Source organism: Taeniopygia guttata, chromosome 8 (assembly GCF_048771995.1).
Source record: "Taeniopygia guttata chromosome 8, bTaeGut7.mat, whole genome shotgun sequence".
In the NCBI taxonomy this organism is placed as follows: domain Eukaryota; kingdom Metazoa; phylum Chordata; class Aves; order Passeriformes; family Estrildidae; genus Taeniopygia; species Taeniopygia guttata.
The window spans coordinates 22979902-22993630 of NC_133033.1; positions in this window are offsets into that span (position 1 = coordinate 22979902).

The following is a 13729-nucleotide window of genomic DNA, read 5'->3' on the forward strand; positions in this document are numbered from 1 at the left end:
TTCTTTGTCTTTAAGCCACAAAACCAGTAAAGATCAATTCACTTTCTTTACTTCCCAGAATTAGTCTTTTTTTCAGCTCATTAAAGCCTACACCAAAGAAAGCCAGTCCTACTTTCTGAAAAAAAAAATATAAAGAAAAAAAAGAAAAAACACATGTGTTCATGAAACTTAAAAGTGAATTTCAAAAAAGGCAAACTAGGGTAGTGCTAAGTTTTAATGCACTGTAATTGTTACAGTTCTTCACTAGGAACACAAGTGGTAAAAAATAAAATCGTATCTGGTTTGCAATGAGTTTACCAGATTAAATTTTATCACTCATCTTTCACAAACACAAAGTTCCTTGTGTATTTCACTCCTTCAGCTTCACTTTCAGGTATCCAATACAGTCTTAATCCTCATTAAGAAGCACTTGAGGGATGGTAAGATTTCTATATGGTACACTGCTGTAAACATCAACCAGTTGGAGCTGCTCAAATGTGGGATTAGACCAATGCCATAATTGCATTCACATAAAGATAGGCACAGAAATAGCCCAACACTGAGGGTCCCTGCAACTCAACATGCCCTGAAGAGAAGTTCATACAGGTGCCTACAGGAATGCTGTTTCATTTCTCAGGAGAAATATTATAGCAGGAGGTTTATGGCAAAAAAAATTATCAAAATCAATCATGCTTGTAAAAACTGACCAAAACAGCCAATTATATTTTTCCCCACATGCTGTATCATTATATCTTCATAAACAGGATGTGCACTGATTTATTTTTTTTGAGTAACACCACACAATACAAAGAAATCTTTCACTGAGGTCTTTCCACCTCACTCATGCTGCATGTATCAGTCACCACCACCTTTTGTTTCAATTAGTTTGTGTCTCCAGTACTTCACTAAACTGGGGTTTTGTTCCAATCTCCCCTGGTTTCAGGGATCTCACTTGCATCACTTAGGATAATAATCCACAACTATTTTACAGAACAATTGAAAATGATAAATTATATTCTTCTTTAAAAGTGCAATAAAAACTTTAATAGTATTCTCCCCATCAAAAGTATTTTAATACTTGCACTCATTATATCAGTGTAAAAACAGAGCACTATTATGAAAAAAATAAAGATCTCACCAGCTCTTCTTTTATTGTAGTGCTTCAGTTTGAAGATTATAATCTCTGTTCTCACATTTTTTTCATTGATTATATAGACAAAGTGTTTTAATTCAATTTTGCTCTATTATTTGTATGCATTAGGAAAAGTAATTAAACCAGAAAATAGGTGGCAATAAATGACAGAAAAGGCCCATAATTTTTAGTGTGAACACAGATACTAACCGAAGATGTAATTTTATCTAAGCAATATCTCTGAAATTAAAACTTAAATGAAAGCAATAACTGAAGCATAAGCAAAACAACATGAAAGCCCCACTATAATTTATCATTATATTAAAGGTTTAAAACTGTTTTCTTTTCCTAATTCTGCAGTGCACTCAAAGGAAGTTATTAGTTTTTAATATTATTATTCAGTTGTACATACTTGGAGAAGAATCTACACACATATAATGTCACTGGGGAGTAATGCAAGCAACAAACTATAAAAACTAAAAAATTATCAGTACAGAATGTGCAAGGTATTTTTATAACTGGAAGGAGACTTTTTGTTATTAATGAGATGCATCAAAAGCAATGCTGCTGATTCTCACAATTAGAACTTTAAGATTAATTTCAGGACTGCTAGGAAGTCTGCAGTTTTTCAAATTAAAAACTCTTCATTTTTGTAATGAACAGTAGGATTTATCAATGACTGCAGTTTTTCAAATACTAATGTCAAGATGTTCAAGATTCAGTTCTGACATAGACATAGCCCTGTAATAAATTGGTTATAAAAGAAGAAACAGAATGCACATTACAATTAACCTTTTTATTTCCCTTTGATAAAATTCATCATTTAAATTTGTGAAAATATTAGGCTGAGTCCCAAGACTTGAATTAGAGAATTTTGCAAGGTAATTTGTAGCAAACTTACTCTTTGAAATTCTTTCTCAAGACAGAATGGTTATTCAGAGATCTTCCAATCCCCCTAAAAGAAATAACTGAGCATGTTTTAAATTTGTATAAAATCAGCAGTAAATTAACAGGTTTCATATGTCAATTTACTTCCATATAAAATTCTCATTTAATTTTTGTGCCTTGGAAAAGCAAAATATACTTGAGTTCTGTGTATGAGGGAATCTTAATTTTCTACAGAACATTCTATAAAGCCTATTTTTCTTTTAATTTAAGCATTTGGGGAAATTAAAACGCATGCTTAAAACAGTAGATAAAAATCAGTTCCATCATTTTAACAAATTTCAGGTTATAAAGAAAATAAGGCTAAACCAAATATAAACTCATGTGAATTACAAATTATCAGTGTACCTTCTGTCCATAAATCAGCAGCAGAAAGTGGCAGTCAGCAGAGAACAGAGGATAATTTAGTGGGAATTACAGGTGACTGATAGCAAGATAAAAATGCTATCAGTAACGAATGTACAAAACTCTAAAAGAATCCTTATAAACCAAAAATATGAAATGAGAGATCAGCAAGAAGAAGAACAATGAAAAACAAACCCTTAAATTTCTCACAGGGCTGAAATCTCTCTCCCCTTTCTCTAAATCACCTCACTGATTGATGTGGCTTAAGGGACTTGCTTCAGTTCATGTGGATCAATGAGGGATGCATGGTTCTTACCAGTCAATTTATTTTGATTCCCTCACACAAACTGTGCATAGCACGTTGTACATGTGCACCTGTGGCACTGAGAGAGGACATTCTGCTTTGGAAAATGGCTTTTCCTGCTTGGCTCTGTAGATGCTGCTAGGACAGGGCTGCTCCAACATTGCTAAGGCTGTCATTGATCTGAGAGGGTTTCTATAATTCCTGCTTACATTTGATTTCTGAGGAAGTTGTGTAAGGATTAATGATATAGTTTAACAGTATAAGGTGATTTTTATATGACCAACATAACAGGCTTAGATTACCTGATGGGCTTTCCTCTACTCAGAGGATAGTCTGCTATCACGCTAGTTAAGATATACTCTCAAAATCAGAGTTAACTCTGTAATCTTTACATAGACACTCTGAAGCTCAAGTATTTGTTTCCCTCAGCAAAATTTTATTATTAAAAAACTTACATGAAGAGCTGAGGATCTCCTGTTGTTGAAATTTTGTCAGCAATTAACACTTGTCACCTATTGTGTAAGTCTCTCCACAAGCCTTTGAAAGTCTGTAAAAACCAACAGGGCATTTGTCCAACCATATGAATTTGACTTTTTTGATTGTAAAAGGATATAGAGTGAAACCATTAAGGACTAACTGAAAATTATGCAAAATACATTCTAATCACCATTGCTCATTGCAAAGGAAAGACCGTAGGCCATTCAGAATATATCATACTACAAATGAAATTGTTAAATGCAATCCCTCTGAGAGTTTTTGTTGATAATATGCTCTACCACACAAGATGTGCTGCTGCATGGTAAATTTAATGCAAAAAGTCTCGATTCCATTCTCAAAATCACTCATTATGTAATCTCACTTACTGAATATGTCCTAAAGGATTTCACTGTGTTTTAAGGGCAACAACATTATCTTATCTTTCCTTATCAATTATCCAGTTCCCTAGCTGTGCTAAGTGATAAAGGCAAAGGAAAAATAATTATTCATTTAAGAATCAGATTATCATGCAGGAAAATGAAACATTATTTATATTCTCATGTAAATTCATTGGATGTGGTTTTGCTTAATGAATTCTGCTATCCCTATTTTGGATCAAAGGAACACATGATATTTTCAAACTATTCAAAAGGAAATCCTGACTGTGTTTTCAAATGTGGTGCTAATTTAGCGAGATGATAATTTAAACAATAGTATGAAATTAAACAAAGCACCAGTTTTACCTTGTAGCAGGTCTGAGAGAGCAGTGGTTTTTCATGTTTTCAAGCAGAATGAATTTTATTTTCTTCTAGGACATGTAATGAGATTAGCTGTTTGCCTACAGGTGGCCAAAACAATGCCCTGCATTTGCTGAAGGTGTTAATTTAACCTGGAGGTTGTTATCTCAATGCTATGCACAGTTCCATGCCTGGACAATGGGATCTATAAACCAAATGCACTCTCTTAGCAAAGGTCTGTCAGGTCCACAATACAGATCTGCTTAGAGGAGGACATTGAGGTGCAGGGAATATTTCCAAAACATATGAAGAGCTTATATTAAAATGGTAGTATTACTGTATTACCTTCCACAAAGTTGTTTTCCACTGTGACAACTACATTTTTCATGTCTTTGAAGCAAACAGCCTCAATTTTTGCAATAAGATTCCAAATTTGCTGTCTCCATCAGTAATAGGAAACTGTCTCTCATAACATTTCAAAACCCATTGGTCATTTCAAGCCTCTAGCCCCAAGTTTTGTGGGGGTTTGGGCTGCTCTTTGAGCTCTTTCAGTAGCTTTTTTGCCATAAGTTAATATTCTAGCTTCATTAAGCTTTAATTGAAAGCAGTCATCTCTGCACATTATTTGATTTTAACTTTACTAGCTTTTATATTTTTTTAATAGTATATTCCTCTTGGCTACAACCAAAAGAAACCATCTCCATGCACGATTTCCTAATACTTTTATATCTGCTTTGAGAGCCAACTATCAGCTTAACTCTTGGTCTTGAGTCCAAATCAAATTTTCAGTGGTTGCAAGTAATTCAGGTATTCTCACATATCTCTACAGACCCTGAAAACATTAATTTGCACCACTGCTAGGAAATTCAGTGAGATGGAGAAATGGTGAATAAATGCCAGCATTTTTCTGTTCTCACATGCACTGCATGTGCCCTAACTAGACGGGTAAGTAGACAAAAAACAACCCCAATTTTATGTTCCTTGAACAAAAATCTAAATACTAACAGTCATACTTAACTGGTGCTTCCAAATAATTATCGTTAATGTTTAAGTTCTAGAGTTTTGCAGAACAGAATCTGCATATGGGGAGATCATCAGAATAAAAGAGAGGGACACTGCTTGCTGGTCTGAAAATAGCTTCAGTAAAGCTGCATGGATTTGCTGATGTGGTCTCTGGCAAAGTCTTTTGCATTTGCTTGGTCAAGTCATATTTCTTCCTTCCCACCTGATTCTGATATTATTGGGGGTTGTAAACCCTGAGTTACAAGCATTTAAACTCTATTTAATAGTAACTTTAAAAGCTGTTGAGTGACAGTTAAGTTTTAATCAATCAGCGAAAGAGAAAGGCAAGTTAAAAGGTTTGAATGGCCCTGAAGGAATCCTGGGAGCTTCAAAAACCCACTGGGAAATGTGTGGGGTATTCTGCAACCCCATTTGGAAAATGCAAAGAGAGCAGTGATACCATTTCCTAGTTTAAATGGTCTTGCAAATGCAAACTCCAACTTCCCAACAGCACAGCCTCACTGCTCTTTCACTGCAAGATGTTCATGCTGTTGATTTGCAGAGTAGATGATTGCCTTTGCTGTACAGATCTGGTGAAAAAAACTTTTTAGTTAAAACAAAACTCATTAAGGAAATACATGTCCTTTTCCTTCAAGTAAGAAACCACAAAATTTGTATTCTAAAAAATGCAGATCAGAGAAAGCAGCACTATTGATTTTGCAAGAATTCACTTTTATTCTGTTAGCTTCTGTAAAAGCTAGACAATATGACATTGTAAAATACCTCGAAAATGTAGTGGGAGTAAATTTCATAACTCAAAATATAATAATCACATATGAAGGCTTTATGCTCACTCCATCTACCATTACGTGAACTATGAAGAGGAAAATTTGAGTGAAAGTAAGTTCTAAAACTCGCAGATGTCACTGGACAAAGCATTCACAAAACAGATATTTTACACTAAATACCTATATTTTACACTAAATTCTATGGTTCTGCTGCTGCCAAATCTTTCATTGTGATGTAAAGTTTATGCAAAATAAACCAAACCTTTCTACTGTATCACAACAGCAATAACTTCTCTGAAGCCAGAGGGACTACTCAGAATAAAAAAGGGCTCCTGGCTGAAGAAGCAGTAATTGAATTGAGATTCAGCCCTCACCTGCCTCAAGGGGATAATTGAAAAGAGCGTGTTTGCAGTTTCAGTCTCATCTGAAGGCATCAGCCTTTTAAAAAAAGGTATCATAGCAATGAGTTCCCAGCAAGAGGATAAATGCACTCTTCACCCAGCACATTCGATTCACACAGCCTTCCACACTCCCTGCAGAAGGGAGCAGAACTGGGAGGACAAATCCCATCTCTGCACACCCACATTTTCCAGCCTTCAGTTATCTTCATGCAGAGAGGCTATTTTCCTCTTTCAGCTCCTGCCAGCTCTGTACACACTGGCTGAGGAATCACACACAGTCCATGAACGCTTCCATCTCCAGTACCTTTGGAAACCATCTTTTAAATGCATCATTCAAGGAGGCAAGCAGATAAAGCTCTTGTGTATATGGAACAGCCTCCTGGAGCAGGAAATGCCTCCTAATGTTAGAAAAGCACCTGCCACTGCTCATGTGGCTGAACTCGAAACAGTAATGAACATTATTTACCTTGTACACTCCTAAGGAAATACATGGGAAAACATAGGGAATTAGGCAGACTGCACTTAATTAAGGTGCAAACCCAATAGCTATTATTAGTTCCATGTCTCATAACTGTTTTGATTTTGTATTTGATATTACTGGTGATTCAATGCATTTGAGCTTGGTTTGCTTGGTAGACATTTCTGTAAAAATGTTCCTCTTTATTTTCTTTCTGACACATTCTGCAATTGCTTTCTCTGAAAATACAATTAGTTTAATGATTAGGAAAAGAAATTACTGCAGCACACAAATCTTGCAGGAGAAAATATGTCACAGAAAATCAGTTTGTAAATAGATTGAAAACTCAGAGGCTGTAGTGTCTGACTATCCTAAGATACAATACACATAATTAAAATCATGATGGTATCTTTAAAAACAACCTGTCAGCCCTACTACTAAATGTTTACACAGGAAGAAAATTATGGTTTTTCAATAGATTGCAATGATTTGTGAAATTGCTCGGGGTGCTGTGGAAGGTGGAAGAATTTGGTAGGAACAGTATAGCTGCCGGCCTTGATGTAATTCTGTTTCTCCATAGCTCTCTCCATAACCTTTCTGGGATCAGCTACCAAGGTACCAGGAGTCCTAGGCCAGCCAGCTCTGCCTCACACTCCTGAAAAAACTGTTAAACTGTGGAACACACCTAGAACAACATCCAACATTGCTGCAGCTCTGTCTTACACTGAGAGAGTTTTGTTTGGTGTTTGGTTTACAAGCTGTATGCACACACCTTACTACAGCCAAGAAACTGATTCCTGACTTGTGGGAAAAGTGCAAACGCCACCAACAGAAAAAAAAAAATAGAGAGAGAGAAATTAAAAATTATGAAATTATGGATTCACTTTTGTGTAAATACTAAAGCCAGCACCAGCCAGGAGAGACCAAATCAGTGGAAAAGTGCATAGGAGTGGTACAATGAGGCTGAAGATTGGTAGTGTAATTACTTAAACATATCCATACAATGAAGAAAAATCATTAAAGAGCAAAATGCTGTAAAAAAAAAAAATAGAACTGAGAGATCCTGGTCATTTTCAGATTAAAGCAGTGAGTTTTGTGTCCTAAATGAAAGTGATTGCTGCAAAGGAACATCCCATCCCATAACCTGGACTGCATTTACAGTTTAGGCTGAAAACAGAATTTCTCAAATCAGTGTCACAGCTTTTTTATTCCATGTTTTGCACAATTCTAACAATTAAGATTTTTGTATTAACCATCCTCATGCCTTCCTCAGCTGTGATTTAGTAACAGAACATTCTGTCTCATGAGTGTGTTCGACTCATCACATGAAGCTCAATATGTTTATTTAAGGATGGTTGTGCTTCAGAACAAGCTGTTTAACACAGGATGATGGCACCTAACCAGAAAAGACGTCAAGAGACCTTCAAGCAGGTTATATCAAGAAATTTGAGGAATGTAATAGTTTGAAATACTCATCTACATGAAACCTGACTTATTAAAAAGCCTTTTACAACTTTAATACTCTATAAAATAGTTCCATCATGGTTTTAACAGTTTAGCCCAGAAAGTGCATATTGTCTAATGGTGATTAACACAGAGCTGGAAGATTTAATTTTAGTTTCAAATTTGACATGCCTTTCTCCAGACTAGGGGCTTGACTCACTTGAAATTCCAGAGAAGAATTTTATTATGTTTTTTCCAAAAACCTGGTTAGGATCACCTACTTTTTTTCTATTATCATACATTTTATGTCAGGCAATGTAATGCAAGGAGGTTTCACCTTCTCTTAGATCATTACAGTGCTTTACCAACAAACAAGCCCACTTACAAATAGGATATGCTGCTGGTTTGGGTAACAGCATAATTTGCTTTTATTTCGCTTACAGAAGAGTCTTTTCACCACAAAACTTCATCAAGATGTCTCCAGAGATGCCACTGAAGAAAGTGTTTCTTAATAAGCAGCATTTACTGTTACTGCTTGGCTGGTTTTCATTTACCCCCATCCTACCTCCTGCTTTCTTTGACAGTTATAGATAATAATGGAATTTTTAAGGCAAACAAATAGCAATTCTTACTACTCTGGAAAAAGGATGATAGAAATTTGTGGAATAAGAGGAATCACTTGGCATTTTGAACATAATGAAAATTTTAACAGTCAATCCCATCCCAGAAATTTCTATCTCAAAGTCCACCTGGCATTGAACAATGAACTTAATCCCCCATTCATAGTGGCTGTCACTGCAGTCAATCACTCAGACCAGCAGGGTCTACACTGTATTTTATATATTTCTATATTTTTCTTTGCATAAGTCCCAGGTGTTTAAAACAGTCACCTACAGAGTGGTTCCCCAGGCTCAGCCTGCAAGCCTGGCTACAGCCATCTCGACTTCACTGCCATCTCTCATTCATGCCCCTGGGGAGTTACAGACTTTTTAATTTATTTATACTCAAATCCCAACTCTTAGATATTGCTGTAGAAGGCTCTGTGTCTGGGCTCATCTGCCAAACTGACTTCATTCCAAATTGTCAGACTCCTCCAATGACCAGTCCTCTCACGCACAGCAGAGCAGTTGGCAGGGATCAGCACACGGTGCAGAAATGCAACTTCCTCAACAGATGTATGCATTTATTCTTAGCCCTTATTTCAAAATAGCACTTTGAGAAGACACAGAAAGATACATCAAGTGTTCATTCTGTGATAGGTCATGCATACAATCCTGCTGAAAATTACAGTAGCTGTAAATTATGGAAAGCTGCAGTCTAGGATCTCATAACTGGGTGGCCTAGATATTAATAAGAATATACATACTAATGATGATGAAGCAGTTGTCTGTGGAAAAGCTGATTTAGAGAATATTCAGTTTTATCTTTATGACAGCTCACATGGGAGCACATACAGTATTCATTTCTTTTCATTGCACTAGAGTCAAATTGGAATATTGTTTAAAGATAAGGGGCAGTATCATCTCACTTGTGTGACCTACTTATTTTATTTAATGCTTTTCAATCTTTAGCAAGAATTGTTCAGAGACAGAGTAAAATTCAACTCATAGCAATACCGAATTTCAGTAATTCCATTTGTACACATAAGATTTATTCCAGTTTTACACCAAAATAACTGAGATCAGATTGTGACCTTTAGCAAATGTGTTTCTAGATTTCTCTCTTATCCAAACATGAGAAGAATATGAAGGACAAAGCATTGAATTTGCTGCCCAAGTAGCATTCTAGCTGAATAATATTTGTATACTGGGATGCATTAAAGAATTAATACTAATTTATAGCAATGTAATGTTACTGCAATTTGATCGTTCATGCCTGAGAGAGTTTTGTCAACAGAAGCCAGAGTTCAACACACAATCCTCACAAAAGCATTATCATGACATACCATGGCTTTACCTTGAAATGTTTCAGACCACAATATCTTGTGCCCCCCACCAGCCACACAAATATTCCTTACAGACAATATCCCTATAACAGAAATTTATTCTTTAAGAAATAAGAGCGTTAATTATTTTTGCACAAATTATTGAGCAGAAGTTCAAGACATTAAAAATCAGAAGCATTTAAGCCCTAGCATTCTCTTCCTGAATTTCTTCACCACCACTGACATATTTGGGCTGATTTCTGGTAAGATCAGGTCAAAAAAACATTACTGCACCATACGGCGCTGAAAACTCAGGAAGAATTTTTTGAAAAGCAGACCTTAAGGCTCACTGGACTAAGAAGAGTTGAAATAAAATTGTTTGCCACTTGAAATATGGAGTGTAAGGTTGTAGCTTTTCTGCAACAGATATATAGGGCTTCAGACTATCACAAAGTGCTGTTTGTGAGAGCACAAATAACCGTATAGATTACTGTGCTGAACTGGATCCTCTACTGGTGTGCTCCTACAGCCTAAGGCTCACTCCTCCTAAGGACACCAAGATAATAAAGCTAAGACAAAAGAACCTGTGCTCTTATTTACATCACACTGCATCAGTAGAACCAGAGCAGCTTCCAGGATGAGATGTTAAACCCATTCGTTTATTTTTAGAGTTTCTCACTTTCCCCATCGTTATCTCAAGCCACAAACACAACGTGTGGATGTAGAAAATTAGATACTTGAAATAAAAAATGCTGAGACATCCTTCAGCTCCTCAGAAACTGATTTACAGCTTGACCAACATGCCACAAATGAATGCTAAGAACATGTCTCAGTCCGTTTGTCATCCCCTTGATACAGAGCTTGAACTTCAGTCAGCAACAAGAAATTGATTACATTTTGAATACCAGAAGGAAGCTTTTTGTAAGCAAACACACTGATATGTAAAAGCCTTTTAACTCAGATTTGCATAAATTCATTAAAACTGCTGAGAAATAAATTAAACCTTCTCCAGATTACCTTTTAAAGACCTTGGTTCAATCATGGACTAAAAATATTTCAGTGAGAATTCAGCTACAGCAATACAAGTTAAGAAAATACACGTATCAGAAACAGGATACAGAAGCAATTCACTTTTCTCATTAAAAGTATTGGCTTCTGAAAATTCTAACAAATCCAATTGCTTGAGGAACAGCTACTGCAGAGACTGACACCTTCCTCTCAGATCAGGAAAGTTATTTGCCAGACTCATGAACGAAGGCAAAGCATAGCAGAATGAATAAATACAAAAGTATTGTGTGTGTTTATAATGAATGCCTTGCCAAATAAAAGCACCTGCTTGCTTTTCCTATAGGTAAAAGTAATGGAGAGAGAATTTCCAATCACCCTCAAGATTATCGTATATTACACAGTGTATTTAAAACAGCATCATTTTATGAAGGAGATGATAAAAAGATTGCACCAAGAAATCTTTTTTTAATATTCCCTTATTAACACCAAAACATCAATAAGTGTATTTGTTGATATGTTTCACTTTCAGTTACTGAGGACTGAGTTACCTGAGATTTGGGAACAATTTATGAAAGTCAACCCAGAGAACTGTTAACAAGTTTGATTTCTGTCCTCCTGGCCCACAGGCAGTGTGATGACTGGGAACTGGAATGGACCTGAAAAGGCTAAGTCATGCCTGACCAATCTGGTTTTCTTTTGTGATTAAATGACTGAGTTTTTGTCACTGCAGAGAGCAGTGAACAGCATTTATCCCAAATTTAGAGAGGCTTTCAGTGCCTTTGCCCCAGCACCCCTGTCTTTAAATTAGGCTGCCCTGGCAGCCTGGCTGGGCAGACAAACAGGTACAAAGCTGGCAGGAGGATTGGGTTTAGAGGGGAGGGAGGTTTAGTGGCTCCTGCTCCACCTGGATGGTGGTAACGAGAGCAGGACCACAGGGCTCAGGGTTTTCCCATTTTATGTCTTTATCTCTTCCCCTGTCAACTGGAGAAAGGCATGGCTACAAGATGGCACCCCCTGAAGTATGCAGGTGACACCTATGGAACAAAACAAGTGAGAGAAGCTGCTGAAATATATTCAGCAAATCTGGGGAGCTCTGTTTGCCCTCTCATTCCTCTGTATCCTGACACAAATAAACCAAGGCTGACGGAAGAACCAAAATTCCAATATGTGTCCTTTGCTCATGTTACTTGGAAAGTGTTTGCCTAAAATCAATCTTTTTTGTTGTTTATGCTCTTCTCTGGTATATATTTCATTTTTGGAATTGCAGTTAGGAAACTAGGCAGTATTTCAATTAAGATTCTTTACAGAAAAGACTCCAACTGGTGAATAAATTACTGGAAACAACCAAACTAATTAAACTCCCTACAGAGTTTAAAATTCAGTTATTATGACTTCTTTTTGTGGGTTTAAAAAAAATGAACTAAAAACTTAAGTGAGTCCAAAAAATTATGACCAACTTATATGTTGGTCATAATCAACTCAAAATTACAAAGCAGAATTAAAGTCAGAGAATACCAATACTAATTGTCTGTATGTTTTAAAAATATAAGAAGATCACACTGAACAAGCCTATTGCTCTAGTCAGAGTTAGGAGCCAAAAAGTAAAACATAGGAATAAATCAACAACATATTTTTATCCAGAGCTATTTTTTACATTAAAACTGTGAGTCTTTATAAAAATTTGGCATAAAACTTCTTATGAGAGAAAATGCCATTTCCTCATATGTATTGAAAAAACCCCATAGGGGTAAATGTATGAGAAAAGTCTCATAACTGAGAACCCACAATGAAAATGAAAATTATACTCAACATATCCAGTTGAAGAAAAGCCTTTATTTGGACAGACTGAAGTGATTTATCCAAGTGCTTTAAAAAATGACAGCCACAACATCAGGTTCCTCTGAATCCTATATATGCCATACATGATCTGCTCACAGCTATATGGCACCTACTCAATATATATAAAAAACCAGATGAGGATTTACATCCTCACACTTGGGTTACACACAAAGATAACGGCTCCCAAATAACAGTGCAAAGCTGCACACACAATGTTTAACAGTGGCACTCTTTCCTGATGAGCCAGAAGCTCTCAGCCTCTCTGGCCATACGATAACACCCTGCAGCAATCACAGCCGCTGAAGGAAACTGGCTGATTGCACCAAAGTTCTGCTTAACATGCCTGCACCTCAGAATTCTGCCAATTTCCCAGGCAAAGTACACCCCAGTGCTGCTTTGTCAGAGCTGGTAATTGTCCAAACAGTGGGCTGTCCCACATACAGCTCTTTGCTGAAATCATTTGGTGTCACTAAAAACTTCTTCAAAGAACGTAGATTCTGAGAGATCATACAGAGGTGAGAAAAATACTATTGGTAGAAGGGAATACCAATGTGAATACCATAGTTTCTATGGAAATTATCCTTTAAGAAAAGAAAAAAAATACATGCATATGCACATGGGGAAGTCTCCCTCATTCTCCCCATTTATTGAGTGCTATTCAGAATCATCAGAAAAATACACTCCAGAAGGAGTGTCCACTGTATTGATGCTGCCAGAGAAGTGTATCCAAAATAAGAAACTTTTACTGGACTATAGGATAATCCAGTTATATTGTACAGTGTATATTATTATGGTTATATTGAATACACACCTTTTAAAATATAAGATAAGAGCAGAAGAGCCAAATTCATACACAGAATTTAATCTTCTTCCTTTGTATAGTGTTGAAGGTGACAGTGGCAGCACAAACTTTGAATAACTGATGCCACTTCAGGTTTTTCTTAACCC